Source organism: Pavona decussata, unplaced genomic scaffold, assembly GCF_977016875.1.
Source record: "Pavona decussata unplaced genomic scaffold, jaPavDecu1.1 SCAFFOLD_109, whole genome shotgun sequence".
Lineage (NCBI taxonomy): Eukaryota > Metazoa > Cnidaria > Anthozoa > Scleractinia > Agariciidae > Pavona > Pavona decussata.
Genome location: NW_028145523.1, coordinates 68268 through 94934, shown reverse-complemented (window position 1 = coordinate 94934; position 26667 = coordinate 68268). Strand labels below are relative to the sequence as shown.

The following is a 26667-nucleotide window of genomic DNA, read 5'->3' as shown; positions in this document are numbered from 1 at the left end:
TCAGGAACCCTTTAGAAGGGGACGGATATTTGCACCAAGATTTCATGGCCCTGGATCTCAGAATATCAGAACTGAAGGTGAAACAGCAACCAGAGAACCAGAACCAGTGGAAAGCTGTTCTCCTGGAAATGTAGAAAACAGTAAGATGATGCCATCTACAACTGAGGGACCTGCTCAAGACTCTGTGAGCAGAGAACCGTTGTGGGTCCAAAGCGTTTCACCTAGCAGCTTGAGGGAAATCAGCACAAAGCCTTCTGCAACTGTTACTCCAAGTCCAGAGAAGGCAGAATTGAAAAGAATTCAACGTGAAAATGACAGACTGCGCCAATGCATAGACTGGAAGAGATCAGGAGGAATAATCGATGGTGCTTCATCCAAAGACAAAAGGTATTATTGCACACTTCCCCTTCTTTCTACACTTCTACACTTGGTAAACTTTTTGTCAACCATTGCATTCCGATGTACTTGCTCCTTTAGACTGTGCGCAGTCTCTTCCTTCTCCTAAGTTCTGTAGCGCGATGGATTGCTCGCAGTCTATTGTTGCTTCAGTGTCATTCCATTGTTCTTGCGGATGCAGAGAGATGTTGAAATATCTGTCACCGGTACCAGTACCCCAAATGGTTGCCGGTACTCAGTGACTCTAGTCGCTTTCTTGCTCATCTTAAAAGCTAGCATTGTGCACAAAGGTCGTTGGAATTATAATTCAAGGCATTGCTGTTCTTTTTGGCATTAAATGGAGTCAAGATTCATCGAAGAAGGTTTGAAAGTAAAAGTGTTTTCACAAGTGCAGTTCAGTGTACGACCAATTGTAAGCTTAAGAGTTTCAAAGTTTTTGTTTTTTAGTATTCAAGCTTTCCTTGAAAGGAAGCCAGTTGCAAATTCTAATAATTTCAGTTACTCATCGTGGTTTTATGTCTTTATATGTCCAATTAAAATAACATACAAATACATCTCACTGTTGTGGTGTAGACAAGAAGTATACATCGACCTTGCTCTTTCTTCCAAACCATTTGTTATTGTTGCATCATTTAATTTGCCATGGAATTAATGGTTACATATATGGTTTAACTTATAACGACATAGAAACTGTGAATTGAAATTCTAGTGTATACAGTGAAGTTCTGATTGGTGTGGGTACACAACAGCTGCCTCAAAATCATATTCTGTAATAGCTGAACAAAAATGAAATGTACATTATAAATCAAGCTTAAACTCAGCTGAATAAAATAGGAATAAAATAAAATACGTTATTAACCATGCATAGGAGATTAAACAGAGTTAAATAGACTATTTTATACGTATTTTGCAATGGCCATGGAATAGAGTCTACCCCCAAAACAGTATTTTAAATTTGTGAAATTTAAATTATGAATTATCACCATCAAGCCAGTACAATAATCAGGAACCAAAGTATTTTTCTAATCAAGGAAACAGATCCTTTGGTCAGCAAGGGCTGTTAGGTGATACTCATAAGTACAGCGATATACCCAAGGAAGTACAGAAGGAAAGTGAGTATTCATTACGAAATCCCCAGATGACAGACCAGTTGCAGCCAAGCCAGTACAACAGTCAGGAATCAAAGTATTTCCCCATAAATCAAGGGAAGAGATCCTTTGGTAAACAGGATGGTACTACTATCCATAAAAATACTGATTTACCCAAGTAAGTACAGAAAGAAATTCAGCATTCATTAGGAAATACTCAGATGAAAGACCGGTTGCAGGAAAGTCAGTATTCTTCAAATCAAGGAAACACATTCCTGGCCCAACAGGGACCATTAAATGATCCTCCAATCCATACGAACACTACTTTGCAGAAAAAGACACAACATCCATCAGAAAATCCTCATCTGAAGGAACCATTCCAGTCAAGTCAGTGCACCAATCGTGTTGCAAATCAAGCAAATCAAGCCTTTCCCCAACATGGGCTAATGAATGACCCACATAGTTTTCTAGGACATGCCCAACATCCCCAGGCAATGCTTGCGAACATGGTGGCCTTAGGCTGGCAACAAACTGGTTATCTGAGGCAGCCAATTTTTCCCCCCTTTAACCCCATTTTTCAAGGGTGGAATCAAAATCCTTTACTACTACAACAGCTTCTAGCACCAAGACCGCCATTTAGGCCTCCATTCCAAGCTGGAAATCAACCGTGGTCTGGGATTGGCTTAGGAGCAAGGGGTACAGTGCCACACCCAGGACGAGGGTGTAGGGTGCCACTTGGACGAGCTCAGGAACCCTTTAGAAGGGGACGGATATTTGCACCAAGATTTCATGGCCATGGATCTCAGAATATCAGAACTGAAGGTGAAACAGCAACCAGAGAACCAGAACCAGTGGAAAGCTGTTCTCCTGGAAATGTAGAAAACAGTAAGATGATGCCATCTACAACTGAGGGACCTGCTCAAGACTCTGTGAGCAGAGAACCGTTGTGGGTCCAAAGCGTTTCACCTAGCAGCTTGAGGGAAATCAGCACAAAGCCTTCTGCAACTGTTACTCCAAGTCCAGAGAAGGCAGAATTGAAAAGAATTCAACGTGAAAATGACAGACTGCGCCAATGCATAGACTGGAAGAGATCAGGAGGAATAATCGATGGTGCTTCATCCAAAGACAAAAGGTATTATTGCACACTTCCCCTTCTTTCTACACTTCTACACTTGGTAGACTTTTTGTCAACCATTGCATTCCGACGTACTTGCTCCTTTAGACTGTGCGCAGTCTCTTCCTTCTCCTAAGTTCTGTAGCGCGATGGATTGCTCGCAGTCTATTGTTGCTTCAGTGTCATTCCATTTTTCTTGCGGATGCAGAGAGATGTTGAAATATCTGTCACCGGTACCAGTACCCCAAATGGTTGCCGGTACTCAGTGACTCTAGTCGCTTTCTTGCTCATCTTAAAAGCTAGCATTGTGCACAAAGGTCGTTGGATTTATAATTCAAGGCATTGCTGTTCTTTTTGGCATTAAATGGAGTCAAGATTCATCGAAGAAGGTTTGAAAGTAAAAGTGTTTTCACAAGTGCAGTTCAGTGTACGACCAATTGTAAGCTTAAGAGTTTCAAAGTTTTTGTTTTTTAGTATTCAAGCTTTCCTTGAAAGGAAGCCAGTTGCAAATTCTAATAATTTCAGTTACTCATCGTGGTTTTATGTCTTTATATGTCCAATTAAAATAACATACAAATACATCTCACTGTTGTGGTGTAGACAAGAAGTATACATCGACCTTGCTCTTTCTTCCAAACCATTTGTTATTGTTGCATTATTTAATTTGCCATGGAATTAATGGTTACATATATGGTTTAACTTATAACAACAAAGAAACTGTGAATTGAAATTCTAGTGTATACAGTGAAGTTCTGATTGGTGTGGGTACACAACAGCTGCCTCAAAATCATATTCTGTAATAGCTGAACAAAAATGAAATGTACATTATAAATCAAGCTTAAACTCAGCTGAATAAAATAGGAATAAAATAAAATACGTTATTTAACCATGCATAGGAGATTAAACAGAGTTAAATAGACTATTTTATACGTATTTTGCAATGGCCATGGAATAGAGTCTACCCCCAAAACAGTATTTTAAATTTGTGAAATTTAAATTATGAATTATCACCATCAAGCCAGTACAATAATCAGGAACCAAAGTATTTTTCTAATCAAGGAAACAGATCCTTTGGTCAGCAAGGGCTGTTAGGTGATACTCATAAGTACAGCGATTTACCCAAGGAAGTACAGAAGGAAAGTGAGTATTCATTACGAAATCCCCAGATGACAGACCAGTTGCAGCCAAGCCAGTACAACAGTCAGGAATCAAAGTATTTCCCCATAAATCAAGGAAAGAGATCCTTTGGTAAACAGGATGGTACTACTATCCATAAAAATACTGATTTACCCAAGGAAGTACAGAAAGAAATTCAGCATTCATTAGGAAATACTCAGATGAAAGACCGGTTGCAGGAAAGTCAGTATTCTTCAAATCAAGGAAACAGATTCCTGGCCCAACAGGGACCATTAAATGATCCTCCAATCCATACGAACACTACTTTGCAGAAAAAGACACAACATCCATCAGAAAATCCTCATCTGAAGGAACCATTCCAGTCAAGTCAGTGCACCAATCGTGTTGCAAATCAAGCAAATCAAGCCTTTCCCCAACATGGGCTAATGAATGACCCACATAGTTTTCTAGGACATGCCCAACATCCCCAGGCAATGCTTGCGAACATGGTGGCCTTAGGCTGGCAACAAACTGGTTATCTGAGGCAGCCAATTTTTCCCCCCTTTAACCCCATTTTTCAAGGGTGGAATCAAAATCCTTTACTACTACAACAGCTTCTAGCACCAAGACCGCCATTTAGGCCTCCATTCCAAGCTGGAAATCAACCGTGGTCTGGGATTGGCTTAGGAGCAAGGGGTACAGTGCCACACCCAGGACGAGGGTGTAGGGTGCCACTTGGACGAGCTCAGGAACCCTTTAGAAGGGGACGGATATTTGCACCAAGATTTCATGGCCCTGGATCTCAGAATATCAGAACTGAAGGTGAAACAGCAACCAGAGAACCAGAACCAGTGGAAAGCTGTTCTCCTGGAAATGTAGAAAACAGTAAGATGATGCCATCTACAACTGAGGGACCTGCTCAAGACTCTGTGAGCAGAGAACCGTTGTGGGTCCAAAGCGTTTCACCTAGCAGCTTGAGGGAAATCAGCACAAAGCCTTCTGCAACTGTTACTCCAAGTCCAGAGAAGGCAGAATTGAAAAGAATTCAACGTGAAAATGACAGACTGCGCCAATGCATAGACTGGAAGAGATCAGGAGGAATAATCGATGGTGCTTCATCCAAAGACAAAAGGTATTATTGCACACTTCCCCTTCTTTCTACACTTCTACACTTGGTAAACTTTTTGTCAACCATTGCATTCCGATGTACTTGCTCCTTTAGACTGTGCGCAGTCTCTTCCTTCTCCTAAGTTCTGTAGCGCGATGGATTGCTCGCAGTCTATTGTTGCTTCAGTGTCATTCCATTTTTCTTGCGGATGCAGAGAGATGTTGAAATATCTGTCACCGGTACCAGTACCCCAAATGGTTGCCGGTACTCAGTGACTCTAGTCGCTTTCTTGCTCATCTTAAAAGCTAGCATTGTGCACAAAGGTCGTTGGAATTATAATTCAAGGCATTGCTGTTCTTTTTGGCATTAAATGGAGTCAAGATTCATCGAAGAAGGTTTGAAAGTAAAAGTGTTTTCACAAGTGCAGTTCAGTGTACGACCAATTGTAAGCTTAAGAGTTTCAAAGTTTTTGTTTTTTAGTATTCAAGCTTTCCTTGAAAGGAAGCCAGTTGCAAATTCTAATAATTTCAGTTACTCATCGTGGTTTTATGTCTTTATATGTCCAATTAAAATAACATACAAATACATCTCACTGTTGTGGTGTAGACAAGAAGTATACATCGACCTTGCTCTTTCTTCCAAACCATTTGTTATTGTTGCATTATTTAATTTGCCATGGAATTAATGGTTACATATATGGTTTAACTTATAACAACAAAGAAACTGTGAATTGAAATTCTAGTGTATACAGTGAAGTTCTGATTGGTGTGGGTACACAACAGCTGCCTCAAAATCATATTCTGTAATAGCTGAACAAAAATGAAATGTACATTATAAATCAAGCTTAAACTCAGCTGAATAAAATAGGAATAAAATAAAATACGTTATTAACCATGCATAGGAGATTAAACAGAGTTAAATAGACTATTTTATACGTATTTTGCAATGGCCATGGAATAGAGTCTACCCCCAAAACAGTATTTTAAATTTGTGAAATTTAAATTATGAATTATCACCACCAAGCCAGTACAATAATCAGGAACCAAAGTATTTTTCTAATCAAGGAAACAGATCCTTTGGTCAGCAAGGGCTGTTAGGTGATACTCATAAGTACAGCGATTTACCCAAGGAAGTACAGAAGGAAAGTGAGTATTCATTACGAAATCCCCAGATGACAGACCAGTTGCAGCCAAGCCAGTACAACAGTCAGGAATCAAAGTATTTCCCCATAAATCAAGGGAAGAGATCCTTTGGTAAACAGGATGGTACTACTATCCATAAAAATACTGATTTACCCAAGGAAGTACAGAAAGAAATTCAGCATTCATTAGGAAATACTCAGATGAAAGACCGGTTGCAGGCAAGTCAGTATTCTTCAAATCAAGGAAACAGATTCCCGGCCCAACAGGGACCATTAAATGATCCTCCAATCCATACGAACACTACTTTGCAGAAAAAGACACAACATCCATCAGAAAATCCTCATCTGAAGGAACCATTCCAGTCAAGTCAGTGCACCAATCGTTTTCCAAATCAAGCAAATCAAGCCTTTCCCCAACATGGGCTAATGAATGACCCACATAGTTTTCTAGGACATGCCCAACATCCCCAGGCAATGCTTGCGAACATGGTGGCCTTAGGCTGGCAACAAACTGGTTATCTGAGGCAGCCAATTTTTCCCCCCTTTAACCCCATTTTTCAAGGGTGGAATCAAAATCCTTTACTACTACAACAGCTTCTAGCACCAAGACCGCCATTTAGGCCTCCATTCCAAGCTGGAAATCAACCGTGGTCTGGGATTGGCTTAGGAGCAAGGGGTACAGTGCCACACCCAGGACGAGGGTGTAGGGTGCCACTTGGACGAGCTCAGGAACCCTTTAGAAGGGGACGGACATTTGCACCAAGATTTCATGGCCCTGGATCTCAGAATATCAGAACTGAAGGTGAAACAGCAACCAGAAAACCAGAACCAGTGGAAAGCTGTTCTCCTGGAAATGTAGAAAACAGTAAGATGATGCCATCTAGAACTGAGGGACCTGCTCAAGACTCTGTGAGCAGAGAACCGTTGTGGGTCCAAAGCGTTTCACCTAGCAGCTTGAGGGAAATCAGCACAAAGCCTTCTGCAACTGTTACTCCAAGTCCAGAGAAGGCAGAATTGAAAAGAATTCAACGTGAAAATGACAGACTGCGCCAATGCATAGACTGGAAGAGATCAGGAGGAATAATCGATGGTGCTTCATCCAAAGACAAAAGGTATTATTGCACACTTCCCCTTCTTTCTACACTTCTACACTTGGTAAACTTTTTGTCAACCATTGCATTCCGATGTACTTGCTCCTTTAGACTGTGCGCAGTCTCTTCCTTCTCCTAAGTTCTGTAGCGCGATGGATTGCTCGCAGTCTATTGTTGCTTCAGTGTCATTCCATTTTTCTTGCGGATGCAGAGAGATGTTGAAATATCTGTCACCGGTACCAGTACCCCAAATGGTTGCCGGTACTCAGTGACTCTAGTCGCTTTCTTGCTCATCTTAAAAGCTAGCATTGTGCACAAAGGTCGTTGGAATTATAATTCAAGGCATTGCTGTTCTTTTTGGCATTAAATGGAGTCAAGATTCATCGAAGAAGGTTTGAAAGTAAAAGTGTTTTCACAAGTGCAGTTCAGTGTACGACCAATTGTAAGCTTAAGAGTTTCAAAGTTTTTGTTTTTTAGTATTCAAGCTTTCCTTGAAAGGAAGCCAGTTGCAAATTCTAATAATTTCAGTTACTCATCGTGGTTTTATGTCTTTATATGTCCAATTAAAATAACATACAAATACATCTCACTGTTGTGGTGTAGACAAGAAGTATACATCGACCTTGCTCTTTCTTCCAAACCATTTGTTATTGTTGCATTATTTAATTTGCCATGGAATTAATGGTTACATATATGGTTTAACTTATAACAACAAAGAAACTGTGAATTGAAATTCTAGTGTATACAGTGAAGTTCTGATTGGTGTGGGTACACAACAGCTGCCTCAAAATCATATTCTGTAATAGCTGAACAAAAATGAAATGTACATTATAAATCAAGCTTAAACTCAGCTGAATAAAATAGGAATAAAATAAAATACGTTATTAACCATGCATAGGAGATTAAACAGAGTTAAATATCAAGGAAACACATTCCTGGCCCAACAGGGACCATTAAATGATCCTCCAATCCATACGAACACTACTTTGCAGAAAAAGACACAACATCCATCAGAAAATCCTCATCTGAAGGAACCATTCCAGTCAAGTCAGTGCACCAATCGTGTTGCAAATCAAGCAAATCAAGCCTTTCCCCAACATGGGCTAATGAATGACCCACATAGTTTTCTAGGACATGCCCAACATCCCCAGGCAATGCTTGCGAACATGGTGGCCTTAGGCTGGCAACAAACTGGTTATCTGAGGCAGCCAATTTTTCCCCCCTTTAACCCCATTTTTCAAGGGTGGAATCAAAATCCTTTACTACTACAACAGCTTCTAGCACCAAGACCGCCATTTAGGCCTCCATTCCAAGCTGGAAATCAACCGTGGTCTGGGATTGGCTTAGGAGCAAGGGGTACAGTGCCACACCCAGGACGAGGGTGTAGGGTGCCACTTGGACGAGCTCAGGAACCCTTTAGAAGGGGACGGATATTTGCACCAAGATTTCATGGCCCTGGATCTCAGAATATCAGAACTGAAGGTGAAACAGCAACCAGAGAACCAGAACCAGTGGAAAGCTGTTCTCCTGGAAATGTAGAAAACAGTAAGATGATGCCATCTACAACTGAGGGACCTGCTCAAGACTCTGTGAGCAGAGAACCGTTGTGGGTCCAAAGCGTTTCACCTAGCAGCTTGAGGGAAATCAGCACAAAGCCTTCTGCAACTGTTACTCCAAGTCCAGAGAAGGCAGAATTGAAAAGAATTCAACGTGAAAATGACAGACTGCGCCAATGCATAGACTGGAAGAGATCAGGAGGAATAATCGATGGTGCTTCATCCAAAGACAAAAGGTATTATTGCACACTTCCCCTTCTTTCTACACTTCTACACTTGGTAAACTTTTTGTCAACCATTGCATTCCGATGTACTTGCTCCTTTAGACTGTGCGCAGTCTCTTCCTTCTCCTAAGTTCTGTAGCGCGATGGATTGCTCGCAGTCTATTGTTGCTTCAGTGTCATTCCATTTTTCTTGCGGATGCAGAGAGATGTTGAAATATCTGTCACCGGTACCAGTACCCCAAATGGTTGCCGGTACTCAGTGACTCTAGTCGCTTTCTTGCTCATCTTAAAAGCTAGCATTGTGCACAAAGGTCGTTGGAATTATAATTCAAGGCATTGCTGTTCTTTTTGGCATTAAATGGAGTCAAGATTCATCGAAGAAGGTTTGAAAGTAAAAGTGTTTTCACAAGTGCAGTTCAGTGTACGACCAATTGTAAGCTTAAGAGTTTCAAAGTTTTTGTTTTTTAGTATTCAAGCTTTCCTTGAAAGGAAGCCAGTTGCAAATTCTAATAATTTCAGTTACTCATCGTGGTTTTATGTCTTTATATGTCCAATTAAAATAACATACAAATACATCTCACTGTTGTGGTGTAGACAAGAAGTATACATCGACCTTGCTCTTTCTTCCAAACCATTTGTTATTGTTGCATTATTTAATTTGCCATGGAATTAATGGTTACATATATGGTTTAACTTATAACAACAAAGAAACTGTGAATTGAAATTCTAGTGTATACAGTGAAGTTCTGATTGGTGTGGGTACACAACAGCTGCCTCAAAATCATATTCTGTAATAGCTGAACAAAAATGAAATGTACATTATAAATCAAGCTTAAACTCAGCTGAATAAAATAGGAATAAAATAAAATACGTTATTAACCATGCATAGGAGATTAAACAGAGTTAAATAGACTATTTTATACGTATTTTGCAATGGCCATGGAATAGAGTCTACCCCCAAAACAGTATTTTAAATTTGTGAAATTTAAATTATGAATTATCACCATCAAGCCAGTACAATAATCAGGAACCAAAGTATTTTTCTAATCAAGGAAACAGATCCTTTGGTCAGCAAGGGCTGTTAGGTGATACTCATAAGTACAGCGATATACCCAAGGAAGTACAGAAGGAAAGTGAGTATTCATTACGAAATCCCCAGATGACAGACCAGTTGCAGCCAAGCCAGTACAACAGTCAGGAATCAAAGTATTTCCCCATAAATCAAGGAAAGAGATCCTTTGGTAAACAGGATGGTACTACTATCCATAAAAATACTGATTTACCCAAGGAAGTACAGAAAGAAATTCAGCATTCATTAGGAAATACTCAGATGAAAGACCGGTTGCAGGAAAGTCAGTATTCTTCAAATCAAGGAAACACATTCCTGGCCCAACAGGGACCATTAAAATGATCCTCCAATCCATACGAACACTACTTTGCAGAAAAAGACACAACATCCATCAGAAAATCCTCATCTGAAGGAACCATTCCAGTCAAGTCAGTGCACCAATCGTGTTGCAAATCAAGCAAATCAAGCCTTTCCCCAACATGGGCTAATGAATGACCCACATAGTTTTCTAGGACATGCCCAACATCCCCAGGCAATGCTTGCGAACATGGTGGCCTTAGGCTGGCAACAAACTGGTTATCTGAGGCAGCCAATTTTTCCCCCCTTTAACCCCATTTTTCAAGGGTGGAATCAAAATCCTTTACTACTACAACAGCTTCTAGCACCAAGACCGCCATTTAGGCCTCCATTCCAAGCTGGAAATCAACCGTGGTCTGGGATTGGCTTAGGAGCAAGGGGTACAGTGCCACACCCAGGACGAGGGTGTAGGGTGCCACTTGGACGAGCTCAGGAACCCTTTAGAAGGGGACGGATATTTGCACCAAGATTTCATGGCCCTGGATCTCAGAATATCAGAACTGAAGGTGAAACAGCAACCAGAGAACCAGAACCAGTGGAAAGCTGTTCTCCTGGAAATGTAGAAAACAGTAAGATGATGCCATCTACAACTGAGGGACCTGCTCAAGACTCTGTGAGCAGAGAACCGTTGTGGGTCCAAAGCGTTTCACCTAGCAGCTTGAGGGAAATCAGCACAAAGCCTTCTGCAACTGTTACTCCAAGTCCAGAGAAGGCAGAATTGAAAAGAATTCAACGTGAAAATGACAGACTGCGCCAATGCATAGACTGGAAGAGATCAGGAGGAATAATCGATGGTGCTTCATCCAAAGACAAAAGGTATTATTGCACACTTCCCCTTCTTTCTACACTTCTACACTTGGTAAACTTTTTGTCAACCATTGCATTCCGATGTACTTGCTCCTTTAGACTGTGCGCAGTCTCTTCCTTCTCCTAAGTTCTGTAGCGCGATGGATTGCTCGCAGTCTATTGTTGCTTCAGTGTCATTCCATTTTTCTTGCGGATGCAGAGAGATGTTGAAATATCTGTCAGCGGTACCAGTACCCCAAATGGTTGCCGGTACTCAGTGACTCTATTCGCTTTCTTGCTCATCTTAAAAGCTAGCATTATGCACAAAGGTCGTTGGAATTATAATTCAAGGCATTGCTGTTCTTTTTGGCATTAAATGGAGTCAAGATTCATCGAAGAAGGTTTGAAAGTAAAAGTGTTTTCACAAGTGCAGTTCAGTGTACGACCAATTGTAAGCTTAAGAGTTTCAAAGTTTTTGTTTTTTAGTATTCAAGCTTTCCTTGAAAGGAAGCCAGTTGCAAATTCTAATAATTTCAGTTACTCATCGTGGTTTTATGTCTTTATATGTCCAATTAAAATAACATACAAATACATCTCACTGTTGTGGTGTAGACAAGAAGTATACATCGACCTTGCTCTTTCTTCCAAACCATTTGTTATTGTTGCATTATTTAATTTGCCATGGAATTAATGGTTACATATATGGTTTAACTTATAACAACAAAGAAACTGTGAATTGAAATTCTAGTGTATACAGTGAAGTTCTGATTGGTGTGGGTACACAACAGCTGCCTCAAAATCATATTCTGTAATAGCTGAACAAAAATGAAATGTACATTATAAATCAAGCTTAAACTCAGCTGAATAAAATAGGAATAAAATAAAATACGTTATTTAACCATGCATAGGAGATTAAACAGAGTTAAATAGACTATTTTATACGTATTTTGCAATGGCCATGGAATAGAGTCTACCCCCAAAACAGTATTTTAAATTTGTGAAATTTAAATTATGAATTATCACCATCAAGCCAGTACAATAATCAGGAACCAAAGTATTTTTCTAATCAAGGAAACAGATCCTTTGGTCAGCAAGGGCTGTTAGGTGATACTCATAAGTACAGCGATTTACCCAAGGAAGTACAGAAGGAAAGTGAGTATTCATTACGAAATCCCCAGATGACAGACCAGTTGCAGCCAAGCCAGTACAACAGTCAGGAATCAAAGTATTTCCCCATAAATCAAGGAAAGAGATCCTTTGGTAAACAGGATGGTACTACTATCCATAAAAATACTGATTTACCCAAGGAAGTACAGAAAGAAATTCAGCATTCATTAGGAAATACTCAGATGAAAGACCGGTTGCAGGCAAGTCAGTATTCTTCAAATCAAGGAAACAGATTCCTGGCCCAACAGGGACCATGAAATGATCCTCCAATCCATACGAACACTACTTTGCAGAAAAAGACACAACATCCATCAGAAAATCCTCATCTGAAGGAACCATTCCAGTCAAGTCAGTGCACCAATCGTGTTGCAAATCAAGCAAATCAAGCCTTTCCCCAACATGGGCTAATGAATGACCCACATAGTTTTCTAGGACATGCCCAACATCCCCAGGCAATGCTTGCGAACATGGTGGCCTTAGGCTGGCAACAAACTGGTTATCTGAGGCAGCCAATTTTTCCCCCCTTTAACCCCATTTTTCAAGGGTGGAATCAAAATCCTTTACTACTACAACAGCTTCTAGCACCAAGACCGCCATTTAGGCCTCCATTCCAAGCTGGAAATCAACCGTGGTCTGGGATTGGCTTAGGAGCAAGGGATACAGTGCCACACCCAGGACGAGGGTGTAGGGTGCCACTTGGACGAGCTCAGGAACCCTTTAGAAGGGGACGGATATTTGCACCAAGATTTCATGGCCCTGGATCTCAGAATATCAGAACTGAAGGTGAAACAGCAACCAGAGAACCAGAACCAGTGGAAAGCTGTTCTCCTGGAAATGTAGAAAACAGTAAGATGATGCCATCTACAACTGAGGGACCTGCTCAAGACTCTGTGAGCAGAGAACCGTTGTGGGTCCAAAGCGTTTCACCTAGCAGCTTGAGGGAAATCAGCACAAAGCCTTCTGCAACTGTTACTCCAAGTCCAGAGAAGGCAGAATTGAAAAGAATTCAACGTGAAAATGACAGACTGCGCCAATGCATAGACTGGAAGAGATCAGGAGGAATAATCGATGGTGCTTCATCCAAAGACAAAAGGTATTATTGCACACTTCCCCTTCTTTCTACACTTCTACACTTGGTAAACTTTTTGTCAACCATTGCATTCCGATGTACTTGCTCCTTTAGACTGTGCGCAGTCTCTTCCTTCTCCTAAGTTCTGTAGCGCGATGGATTGCTCGCAGTCTATTGTTGCTTCAGTGTCATTCCATTTTTCTTGCGGATGCAGAGAGATGTTGAAATATCTGTCAGCGGTACCAGTACCCCAAATGGTTGCCGGTACTCAGTGACTCTATTCGCTTTCTTGCTCATCTTAAAAGCTAGCATTGTGCACAAAGGTCGTTGGAATTATAATTCAAGGCATTGCTGTTCTTTTTGGCATTAAATGGAGTCAAGATTCATCGAAGAAGGTTTGAAAGTAAAAGTGTTTTCACAAGTGCAGTTCAGTGTACGACCAATTGTAAGCTTAAGAGTTTCAAAGTTTTTGTTTTTTAGTATTCAAGCTTTCCTTGAAAGGAAGCCAGTTGCAAATTCTAATAATTTCAGTTACTCATCGTGGTTTTATGTCTTTATATGTCCAATTAAAATAACATACAAATACATCTCACTGTTGTGGTGTAGACAAGAAGTATACATCGACCTTGCTCTTTCTTCCAAACCATTTGTTATTGTTGCATTATTTAATTTGCCATGGAATTAATGGTTACATATATGGTTTAACTTATAACAACAAAGAAACTGTGAATTGAAATTCTAGTGTATACAGTGAAGTTCTGATTGGTGTGGGTACACAACAGCTGCCTCAAAATCATATTCTGTAATAGCTGAACAAAAATGAAATGTACATTATAAATCAAGCTTAAACTCAGCTGAATAAAATAGGAATAAAATAAAATACGTTATTTAACCATGCATAGGAGATTAAACAGAGTTAAATAGACTATTTTATACGTATTTTGCAATGGCCATGGAATAGAGTCTACCCCCAAAACAGTATTTTAAATTTGTGAAATTTAAATTATGAATTATCACCATCAAGCCAGTACAATAATCAGGAACCAAAGTATTTTTCTAATCAAGGAAACAGATCCTTTGGTCAGCAAGGGCTGTTAGGTGATACTCATAAGTACAGCGATTTACCCAAGGAAGTACAGAAGGAAAGTGAGTATTCATTACGAAATCCCCAGATGACAGACCAGTTGCAGCCAAGCCAGTACAACAGTCAGGAATCAAAGTATTTCCCCATAAATCAAGGAAAGAGATCCTTTGGTAAACAGGATGGTACTACTATCCATAAAAATACTGATTTACCCAAGGAAGTACAGAAAGAAATTCAGCATTCATTAGGAAATACTCAGATGAAAGACCGGTTGCAGGCAAGTCAGTATTCTTCAAATCAAGGAAACAGATTCCTGGCCCAACAGGGACCATTAAATGATCCTCCAATCCATACGAACACTACTTTGCAGAAAAAGACACAACATCCATCAGAAAATCCTCATCTGAAGGAACCATTCCAGTCAAGTCAGTGCACCAATCGTGTTGCAAATCAAGCAAATCAAGCCTTTCCCCAACATGGGCTAATGAATGACCCACATAGTTTTCTAGGACATGCCCAACATCCCCAGGCAATGCTTGCGAACATGGTGGCCTTAGGCTGGCAACAAACTGGTTATCTGAGGCAGCCAATTTTTCCCCCCTTTAACCCCATTTTTCAAGGGTGGAATCAAAATCCTTTACTACTACAACAGCTTCTAGCACCAAGACCGCCATTTAGGCCTCCATTCCAAGCTGGAAATCAACCGTGGTCTGGGATTGGCTTAGGAGCAAGGGGTACAGTGCCACACCCAGAACGAGGGTGTAGGGTGCCACTTGGACGAGCTCAGGAACCCTTTAGAAGGGGACGGATATTTGCACCAAGATTTCATGGCCCTGGATCTCAGAATATCAGAACTGAAGGTGAAACAGCAACCAGAGAACCAGAACCAGTGGAAAGCTGTTCTCCTGGAAATGTAGAAAACAGTAAGATGATGCCATCTACAACTGAGGGACCTGCTCAAGACTCTGTGAGCAGAGAACCGTTGTGGGTCCAAAGCGTTTCACCTAGCAGCTTGAGGGAAATCAGCACAAAGCCTTCTGCAACTGTTACTCCAAGTCCAGAGAAGGCAGAATTGAAAAGAATTCAACGTGAAAATGACAGACTGCGCCAATGCATAGACTGGAAGAGATCAGGAGGAATAATCGATGGTGCTTCATCCAAAGACAAAAGGTATTATTGCACACTTCCCCTTCTTTCTACACTTCTACACTTGGTAAACTTTTTGTCAACCATTGCATTCCGATGTACTTGCTCCTTTAGACTGTGCGCAGTCTCTTCCTTCTCCTAAGTTCTGTAGTGCGATGGATTGCTCGCAGTCTGTTGTTGCTTCAGTGTCATTCCATTTTTCTTGCGAATGCAGAGAGATGTTGAAATATCTGTCCCCGGTACCAGTACCCCAAATGGTTGCCGGTACTCAGTGACTCTAGTCGCTTTCTTGCTCATCTTAAAAGCTAGCATTGTGCACAAAGGTCGTTGGAATTATAATTCAAGGCATTGCTGTTCTTTTTGGCATTAAATGGAGTCAAGATTCATCGAAGAAGGTTTGAAAGTAAAAGTGTTTTCACAAGTACAGTTCAGTGTACGACCAATTGTAAGCTTAAGAGTTTCAAAGTTTTTGTTTTTTAGTATTCAAGCTTTCCTTGAAAGCAAGCCAGTTGCAAATTCTAATAATTTCAGTTACTCATCGTGGTTTTATGTCTTTATATGTCCAATTAAAATAACATACAAATACATCTCACTGTTGTGGTATAGACAACAAGTATACATCGACCTTGCTCTTTCTTCCAAACCATTTGTTATTGTTGCATTATTTAATTTGCCATGGAATTAATGGTTAAATATATGGTTTAACTTATAACAACAAAGAAACTGTGAATTGAAATTCTAGTGTATACAGTGAAGTTCTGATTGGTGTGGGTACACAACAGCTGCCTCAAAATCATATTCTGTAATAGCTGAACAAATATGAAATGTACATTATAAATCAAGCTTAAACTCAGCTGAATAAAATAGGAATAAAATAAAATACGTTATTTAACCATGCATAGGAGATTAAACAGAGTTAAATAGACTATTTTATACGTATTTTGCAATGGCCATGGAATAGAGTCTACCCCCACAACAGTATTTTAAATTTGTGAAATTTAAATTATGAATTATCACCGCCAAGCCAGTACAATAATCAGGAACCAAAGTATTTTTCTAATCAAGGAAACAGATCCTTTGGTCAGCAAGGGCTGTTAGGTGATACTCATAAGTACAGCGATTTACCCAAGGAAGTACAGAAGGAAAGTGAGTATTCATTACGAAATCCCCAGATGACAGACCAGTTGCAGCCAAGCCAGTACAACAGTCAGGAATCAAAGTATTTCCCCATAAATCAAGGAAAGAGATCCTTTGGTAAACAGGATGGTACTACTATCCATAAAAATACTGATTTACCCAAGGAAGTACAGAAAGAAAGTCAGCATTCATTAGGAAATACTCAGATGAAAGACCGGTTGCAGGCAAGTCAGTATTCTTCAAATCAAGGAAACAGATTCGCGGCCCAACAGGGACCATTAAATGATCCTCCAATCCATACGAACACTACTTTGCAGAAAAAGACACAACATCCATCAGAAAATCCTCATCTGAAGGAACCATTCCAGTCAAGTCAGTGCACCAATCGTGTTGCAAATCAAGCAAATCAAGCCTTTCCCCAACATGGGCTAATGAATGACCCACATAGTTTTCTAGGACATGCCCAACATCCCCAGGCAATGCTTGCGAACATGGTGGCCTTAGGCTGGCAACAAACTGGTTATCTGAGGCAGCCAATTTTTCCCCCCTTTAACCCCATTTTTCAAGGGTGGAATCAAGATCCTTTACTACTACAACAGCTTCTAGCACCAAGACCGCCATTTAGGCCTCCATTCCAAGCTGGAAATCAACCGTGGTCTGGGATTGGCTTAGGAGCAAGGGATACAGTGCCACACCCAGGACGAGGGTGTAGGGTGCCACTTGGACGAGCTCAGGAACCCTTTAGAAGGGGACGGACATTTGCACCAAGATTTCATGGCCCTGGATCTCAGAATATCAGAACTGAAGGTGAAACAGCAACCAGAGAACCAGAACCAGTGGAAAGCTGTTCTCCTGGAAATGTAGAAAACAGTAAGATGATGCCATCTACAACTGAGGGACCTGCTCAAGACTCTGTGAGCAGAGAACCGTTGTGGGTCCAAAGCGTTTCACCTAGCAGCTTGAGGGAAATCAGCACAAAGCCTTCTGCAACTGTTACTCCAAGTCCAGAGAAGGCAGAATTGAAAAGAATTCAACGTGAAAATGACAGACTGCGCCAATGCATAGACTGGAAGAGATCAGGAGGAATAATCGATGGTGCTTCATCCAAAGACAAAAGGTATTATTGCACACTTCCCCTTCTTTCTACACTTCTACACTTGGTAAACTTTTTGTCAACTGTTGCATTCCGATGTACTTGCTCCTTTAGACTGTGCGCAGTCTCTTCCTTCTCCTAAGTTCTGTAGCGCGATGGATTGCTCGCAGTCTATTGTTGCTTCAGTGTCATTCCATTTTTCTTGCGGATGCAGAGAGATGTTGAAATATCTGTCACCGGTACCAGTACCCCAAATGGTTGCCGGTACTCAGTGACTCTAGTCGCTTTCTTGCTCATTTTAAAAGCTAGCATTGTGCACAAAGGTCGTTGGAATTATAATTCAAAGCATTGCTGTTCTAGAACGAAAGTTAAACCGAATAAGTGCATTTAGACTAATATTTAGGCAATTAATTCAAGGAAACGGTGGTTTGTTTCAGTAATATTTTGTTATAATTCTATATCATCGTCAGACTAGGTGACAATTCGGTAGTTAAAGTTTAAATACTAAAAGGATGGTAAATTAGCATCAATAGGCACGTGAGAATGGAATAAGTACAAAACAAAAAGAGAAAAACTGTCATGAGAATAAGCAGAGTTCTCTGTTCTTTTTGGCATTAAATGGAGTCAAGATTCATCGAAGAAGGTTTGAAAGTAAAAGTGTTTTCACAAGTGCAGTTCAGTGTACGACCAATTGTAAGCTTAAGAGTTTCAAAGTTTTTGTTTTTTAGTATTCAAGCTTTCCTTGAAAGCAAGCCAGTTGCAAATTTTAATAATTTCAGTTACTCAACGTGGTTTTGTCTTTATATGTTTAATTAAAATAACATACAAATACATGTCACTGTTGTGGTATAGACAACAAGTATACATCGACCTTGCTCTTTCTTCCAAACCATTTCTTATTGTTGCATTATTTAATTTTCCATAGAATTAATGGTTAAATACATGGTTTAACTTATAACAACAAAGAAACTGTGAATTGAAATTCTAGTGTATACAGTGAAGTTCTGATTGGTGTGGGTACACAACAGCTGCCTCAAAATCATATTCTGTAATAGCTGAACAAATATGAAATGTACATTATAAATCAAGCTTAAACTCAGCTGAATAAAATAGGAATAAAATAAAATACGTTATTTAACCATGCATAGGAGATTAAACAGAGTTAAATAGACTATTTTATACGTATTTTGCAATGGCCATGGAATAGAGTCTACCCCCACAACAGTATTTTAAATTTGTGAAATTTAAATTATGAATTATCACCGCCAAGCCAGTACAATAATCAGGAAGCAAAGTATTTTTCTAATCAAGGAAACAGATCCTTTGGTCAGCAAGGGCTGTTGGGTGATGCTCATAAGTACAGCGATTTACCCAAGGAAGTACGGAAGGAAAGTGAGTATTCATTACGAAATCCCCAGATGACAGACCAGTTGCAGCCAAGCCAGTACAACAGTCAGGAATCAAAGTATTTCCCCATAAATCAAGGAAAGAGATCCTTTGGTAAACAGGATGGTACTACTATCCATAAAAATACTGATTTACCCAAGGAAGTACTGAAAGAAATTCAGCATTCATTAGGAAATACTCAGATGAAAGACCGGTTGCAGGCAAGTCAGTATTCTTCAAATCAAGGAAACAGATTCCTGGCCCAACAGGGACCATTAAATGATCCTCCAATCCATACGAACACTACTTTGCAGAAAAAGACACAACATCCATCAGAAAATCCTCATCTGAAGGAACCATTCCAGTCAAGTCAGTGCACCAATCGTGTTGCAAATCAAGCAAATCAAGCCTTTCCCCAACATGGGCTAATGAATGACCCACATAGTTTTCTAGGACATGCCCAACATCCCCAGGCAATGCTTGCGAACATGATGGCCTTAGGCTGGCAACAAACTGGTTATCTGAGGCAGCCAATTTTTCCCCCCTTTAACCCCATTTTTCAAGGGTGGAATCAAAATCCTTTACTACTACAACAGCTTCTAGCACCAAGACCGCCATTTAGGCCTCCATTCCAAGCTTGAAATCAACCGTGGTCTGGGATTGGCTTAGAAGCAAGGGGTACAGTGCCACACCCAGGACGAGGGTGTAGGGTGCCACTTGGATGAGCTCAGGAACCCTTTAGAAGGGGACGGACATTTGCACCAAGATTTCATGGCCCTGGATCTCAGAATATCAGAACTGAAGGTGAAACAGCAACCAGAGAACCAGAACCAGTGGAAAGCTGTTCTCCTGGAAATGTAGAAAACAGTAAGATGATGCCATCTACAACTGAGGGAACTGCTCAAGACTCTGTGAGCAGAGAACCGTTGTGGGTCCAAAGCGTTTCACCTAGCAGCTTGAGGGAAATCAGCACAAAGCCTTCTGCAACTGTTACTCCAAGTCCAGAGAAGGCAGAATTGAAAAGAATTCAACGTGAAAATGACAGACTGCGCCAATACATAGACTGGAAGAGATCAGGAGGAATAATCGATGGTGCTTCATCCAAAGACAAAAGGTATTATTGCACACTTCCCCTTCTTTCTACACTTCTACACTTGGTAAACTTTTTGTCAACCATTGCATTCCGATGTACTTGCTCCTTTAGACTGTGCGCAGTCTCTTCCTTCTCCTAAGTTCTGTAGCGCGATGGATTGCTCGCAGTCTATTGTTGCTTCAGTGTCATTCCATTTTTCTTGCGGATGCAGAGAGATGTTGAAATATCTGTCACCGGTACCAGTACCCCAAATGGTTGCCGGTACTCAGTGACTCTAGTCGCTTTCTTGCTCATTTTAAAAGCTAGCATTGTGCACAAAGGTCGTTGGAATTATAATTCAAAGCATTGCTGTTCTAGAACGAAAGTTAAACCGAATAAGTGCATTTAGACTAATATTTAGGCAATAAATGCAAGGAAACGGTGGTTTGTTTCAGTAATATTTGGATATAATTCTATATCATCGTCAGACTAGGTGACAATGCGGTAGTTAAAGTTTAAATACTAAAAGGGTGGTAAATTAGCATCAATAGGCACGTGAGAATGGAATAAGTACAAAACAAAAAGAGAAAAACTGTCACGAGAATAAGCAGAGTTCTCTGTTCTTTTTGGCATTAAATGGAGTCAAGATTCATCGAAGAAGGTTTGAAAGTAAAAGTGTTTTCACAAGTGCAGTTCAGTGTACGACCAATTGTAAGCTTAAGAGTTTCAAAGTTTTTGTTTTTTAGTATTCAAGCTTTCCTTGAAAGGAAGCCAGTTGCAAATTGTAATAATTTCAGTTACTCATCGTGGTTTTATGTCTTTATATGTCCAATTAAAATAACATACAAATACATGTCACTGTTGTGGTATAGACAACAAGTATACATCGACCTTGCTCTTTCTTCCAAACCATTTCTTATTGTTGCATTATTTAATTTTCCATAGAATTAATGGTTAAATACATGGTTTAACTTATAACAACAAAGAAACTGTGAATTGAAATTCTAGTGTATACAGTGAAGTTCTGATTGGTGTGGGTACACAACAGCTGCCTCAAAATCATATTCTGTAATAGCTGAACAAATATGAAATGTACATTATAAATCAAGCTTAAACTCAGCTGAATAAAATAGGAATAAAATAAAATACGTTATTTAACCATGCATAGGAGATTAAACAGAGTTAAATAGACTATTTTATACGTATTTTGCAATGGCCATGGAATAGAGTCTACCCCCAAAACAGTATTTTAAATTTGTGAAATTTGTAGTGACATCTATTTTTCCTTTCTTGATTACCTTTAAATAATGTGACAAATAAATTTTAAGAAGTGTGTCAAAATTTAGTGTTAAAACCTGTGTCCATATCAACTATATATAATTTATTCATGGCATGTGTGGTGAATTTTTATGATTCCCTCCTTTTAAGCATCAAACTCATGGAAAATTCGTGACCCATGAAATCAGCGAGTAAACAAAACCTTTTTATGGGCCATGAAAAGTATGTTTCCATGAGTCATTAAAGATATTGTGGTGAGCTTCATGGATTATTAATGGCCCATGAAATCAAAGACCACACCACCAGCCGTTTTCATGGCCCATGAAAGACCTATCACATGACCTTTCATGGGCCTTGAAATACACTGTGATGAATTTTATGGAAAATTCATGGCCCATGAATGTCTCTCCTAATCAAAATCATGGGTCATGAAATAAAATGCTACATTTTTCATGGAAAATTCATGGCCACAAATAAGGCCATGAAATTTCATTTTGCAGTTCCCAGGGGCCATGAAATGCCTTTCATGGGGTATTCACAGAAAATTCATGGCACTTTCATAAAACTGTGGTTCATAGTGATAGAAATGTTCAAAATAAAATAGGTTTAAAATAGACATCAATCAGGGATAAAATAGGAAAACAAATTTGAAAATAGGACATAAATACCTTTAAAATAGGTGTAAAATAGGGCATTTTATGTATGCAATGTAAGATTAAATAGGGTTAAAACAGCACTGCAATTTTATAGAATGATGCAGAAATGAAACAGATAAAAAAGGTTGAGTAGGTGACAGATCAAAGAGCATGTCTTTATATGTCTTTATCCTCAGCCTAGAACACAAACAAATTGTAAAATTTTTACATTCTTTATTCCTGTCAAATTTTGCGACATGTTCAACACCAGTGGTTCCCACAGCAACTGTTGTCAGTCTGTGTATCAGTGCTCAAGAGAGGCAAATGCTCTTTTTGATGATTTAAGCTTCCAGAAGAAACTTGTTGGAAAAGTGACGGAGATGTCTCTAACTACACTTCTTTTTAGGACTGTGTGACATCAGAAGCATACCTTGGAGTCTGGGTACATTCTGTGCAGCTGCGCTCAGGATTCTTTCTCATAGAGATGGCAAAGTGAAGGCTAAGATCATTGGAAGGGGTGGACTCACGCCGCTTCTAAAGCTCTGTGATCCAGTATAGTTGCCGTCAGATGAGATAGGTGATACATGAGCAGAGAGGGGGGAGGGGATGGTGCTCATTTGAATGTTGGATGCCTGTGTACTACAAAGAACACCAAATTCGTGCCATAGTGTGAATATACTGTAAGAATAATATGAAAATAAAGAATTCAAAGTACGTATAGCTAAAGAAAGTGGCAAAATAATCAGATCGGTAAGGATAGTATACAATAATTATTCAAAATGCCTTTTTGCAGATTAAATTTGTCAGGTGAATGAAACATTATATCAGTGTCACAAACAAATTGTAAAATTTTTACATTCTTTATTCTACACCCTCACAAAAATACACAAACCGACTCCAGTCGGTAGACCCATAATTTCAGGAGTTTCAGGTCCAACAGAAAGGTCATCAGCATTTGTTGACAAACTACTCCAGCCAATAGCACAACAGCAGAAGTCATATCTCAAAGATACAACTGACTTCATTAATTTCATGGAGGGAACTAGAGTCCCAGAGAACACAGTTCTTGTCTCAATGGACGTAACGAGCCTTTATACTAACATACCACAGGAGGAGGGAATCCAAACAGTATGCAGAGCATACAACTCTTTTTATAATGACCAACCTCCTATCCCCATGCGGTTCTTGGAAATACCGCTAGGCCTTAGGGACCGTTCATTTTTTATGAGCAGGGGGGGGGGGGAGGGCTGGTGGGATTTGGTTAATTGCCACTACGAAACTGTATGACCCCCCCCCCCCCCTAGCATGCAATTTTTTTCCACATGCCCCCCCCCCCCCCAGCAGAACTATTTTTTTCTGATGACCCCCCCCCCCTCCCGCCCAACCAGAAACAAATCATACTCCTAACTTTAACAAAACGCTTATGTACTGTTTATATCAAAGATAAACGTAATTGTTACTGTGATTTCTTTACAGTACTATTAACAAGTAACCGTTCTCTACTTAGGTAAAGATTTCTCTTGTTTAAAAAAACGTTTTATAGATAGCAACACGTTTACGGCAACGACAAACCCTAAATTTCCATTTAGATTCTCAAAGAAACTATAAAAATTAATCAAGCAAATGGTTAACGTGAAATTACTCCCCTTCGAGTAGAAACAATTAATACACGTACAGATCTGACTAACAAAATACAGATCGAAGCATACCAATCAACGATTACGAGTCATATTAAACAGAAAAAAACAGCGGACGCACAGATATCAGTCACGTAGGTAAGGGTTAGATAGGGGTGTTCGTTGAGCCCCAAATCTTGCTTACTAGGGGGGTCCGGAAAATCTAGGTTCCCAGAAACCTCATTTCCTGCATTTTGAGACCCATTTTAGGCAAATCACAAATTGGTTTTACAGCAGCTTTTTGAGCTATATACATCATTCCTACGGCATAATTGTTTCAACTTAAACAAGAAAGTTCAATGTACATTCCGCGCCCTGTCGAGTTCTGATAGCTATTCGATCTACTGATAGTCATACACCAAGCTGGTAAACTGCATCATTCTCGGGTGTAGGCCTTCGAACAAATTGACTATTTCGTCAAAATTGACAGGCATATCATATTTGATATGCATTAGAACCAGGGCAGACATTCTACTCTCTCGCATGGTACACCTCATGTAATTGTTCAACCTCCTCATTAAATGCTTTTTCTTCCGCCATTACTGATCTGTAAAGGGGGTTCGTTCGAACCCCCCCTCCTACGCGCCTGGATATTAAAGTACTGCTATTAAAAATGACAGTTACAAGCTTTTCTGAAGATGGCTTACGGCTCAGATTTACCGTCAACTGAAGTCACCAACAACAGTTCTATTATTAAAATTAATCTGGATGTTCACACTAGGCATACTACTGAGTCTACTGATACTCCTGGGTTCAAATAATTTACTAATCAACAGTCTTTATAAAAGTGAGTACTATTAAAAAGAACATTAAACAATCTATTGATATAGTTCAGAGTACAACCACTTTGTAGAAAACTACTCCCCCAAGGATGATTCAATAGTGAGACTGATACGTTTTTATATTAATTTGAACTTGTACAAACATAGGTGTCTACCTCAGTTTATATTCATTATTGCTTTTCCAACAGATATGCTTCATTTCCTCAGTTGTTGTTAATATAAAATGCAGATTTCGACCTCAGTATGTAAAACAAATTAAAAGTGGTTAGGAAAATCGCATTAAATAAAATTGAAATAATATTCAATTTCTTCATCTGTTTCTGTGTTGAGCCACTTTCAATTTCCCCTACTAGCCAATTATTTCTGGTGACCCCCCCCCCCTCTTTCACTCATTTTTTTTTGGTAGCCCCCCCCCCCCCCTTTAGTGCCATTTTTTTTCTCGTGGCCCCCCCCTAAATCCCACCAGCCCCCCCATGCTCATAAAAAATGAACGGTCCCTTATGCTTCAAGAAAACTCATTCCAGTTCTGTGGTAAAAATTACCTACAAACACACGAACTGCCATGGGAACAAAAATGGCAGTCGCTTTCATCAATATTTTTATGGGCAAAGTCGAAACAGAACTCCTTAACCGAAGCGCATTCAAACTGCTCGTTTGGAAACGATATATTGATGATATCTTCTCCCTCTGGGATATCAGCAGAGAGGAGTTACAGCAGTTCATTGAACAAGCCAACAATTACCACCCTACCATCAAATTCACGGCTGAAATTTCTGAAACGGAAATTACATTCCTGGACACTGTGGTTTATAAAGGCAACAGATTCATTACCGAATCAGTGCTCGATGTACGCACTCACTACAAAGCTACTGAGACATTCCAGTACACACATTTCTCCTCGTGTCACCCACCAGGAGTAAAAAGAGGTTTCGTCAAAGGAGAGGCCCTCAGACTTCTCCAGACAAACTTAACAAAAGCAACATTTGAAGAAAAAATCAAACATTTCGAATCACGACTTATCGAGAGGGGCTATCCAAAAAATCTAGTGCAGAGAACTCTCTCAGAAGTGATTTTTGAGAATAGAAAACAGACTCTTCAACAAAAACCTCGCCTTGAACCTCGCACAAACAAGAGAATCTTGCCTTTTGTCACGCAATACCACCCATCAGACATTTTAGACGTTGGCTATCTATCATTTCATATCCAATGCGCGCTCATTTTGGTACATTTCTTTGCCGACCTCTGCAAAACAACAACGTGAAATGACTACATTTAAGGTTTTGTGGAGAACGTGAACGCACGACGGTGAATTTTTCATTTTCTTTCTTAACTTGTACGCCACTCCTACCAATTTGGTTCCTGGATAGTTCGCCATTTTTGGAAAAGTTGAGCGAGCTGAAATAATCGCAAAGTAGCACAAATGAATAAAGATATATTTTCGGGGGACGTTTTCGTTGTCGTTGCCGTCGTCGTTGCTTAAGCTCCTGAAAAGAGCAACGTAAATCCGAGCTCATGTAAAAATAACAAAAGTTAGAAGACACAGTACGGAAAAATTATCCGCGGCAAAAGCAACGCAACCAATAAATCATTCTGCAGAAAGTTATTACTCAGGCCGTAAAGCAGACCGAGTTAAGGTTTTGGTAACATTATCAAATTCTCTCTTCTCTTTGGGGTCGCGATAGGCTGAGAGATAAGACTTCGGGCCACGAGTTATTGTTCTCGGTCTCGTTTTTTGTACTCGGCTGGTACGAGTTACGTTTTCTGTGGTGTTATAAAATTCTTTAAATTCTCGGTCGCGTTCTTTGTTTTCGGGCCGTGAGGAGTGTTTACAATATGCGAGCCAGACGTGCAAAGCATGAACAAAACATGCGAGGCATGAACAACCCCAACGTAAACTGCTAACCGTTAAGCGAACCGGGGAGCTATTTAAGCTAACCTAAGTGCTATTTTAGGCTAACTGGAGTGCTCTTTAGGCTAACCGGAGTGTTTGTTAGGCTAATCTGAGTGCCTCAAGGTTGGGTTTGTTTAACCGAAAATTTGGCAACTAAATCAGTCTATGACCTCGCGCTCCAGGGTGGGCCAAGATAGATAAAGAT

At 39.9% G+C, this 26667-nt stretch overlaps 1 protein-coding gene and 1 long non-coding RNA gene across 3 annotated transcripts in view; one reads left to right on the top strand and one right to left on the bottom strand.

The window, feature by feature from the left end:
- The window catches only part of LOC146470866 (uncharacterized), a 145374-nt gene that overhangs the window by 63442 nt on the left and 55265 nt on the right, over positions 1-26667 (bottom strand). The window lies entirely within an intron of this gene.
- Positions 15793-22982, top strand: LOC146470873 (uncharacterized). 2 transcript variants are annotated; one of them, XR_014866928.1, is made up of 3 exons: positions 20478-20576; positions 20825-20861; positions 22520-22982. It is a non-coding gene; the product is annotated as an uncharacterized LOC146470873 (long non-coding RNA). The 2 variants fall into 2 exon arrangements; XR_014866929.1 differs by lacking the exons at positions 20478-20576; positions 20825-20861 and adding an exon at positions 15793-15907.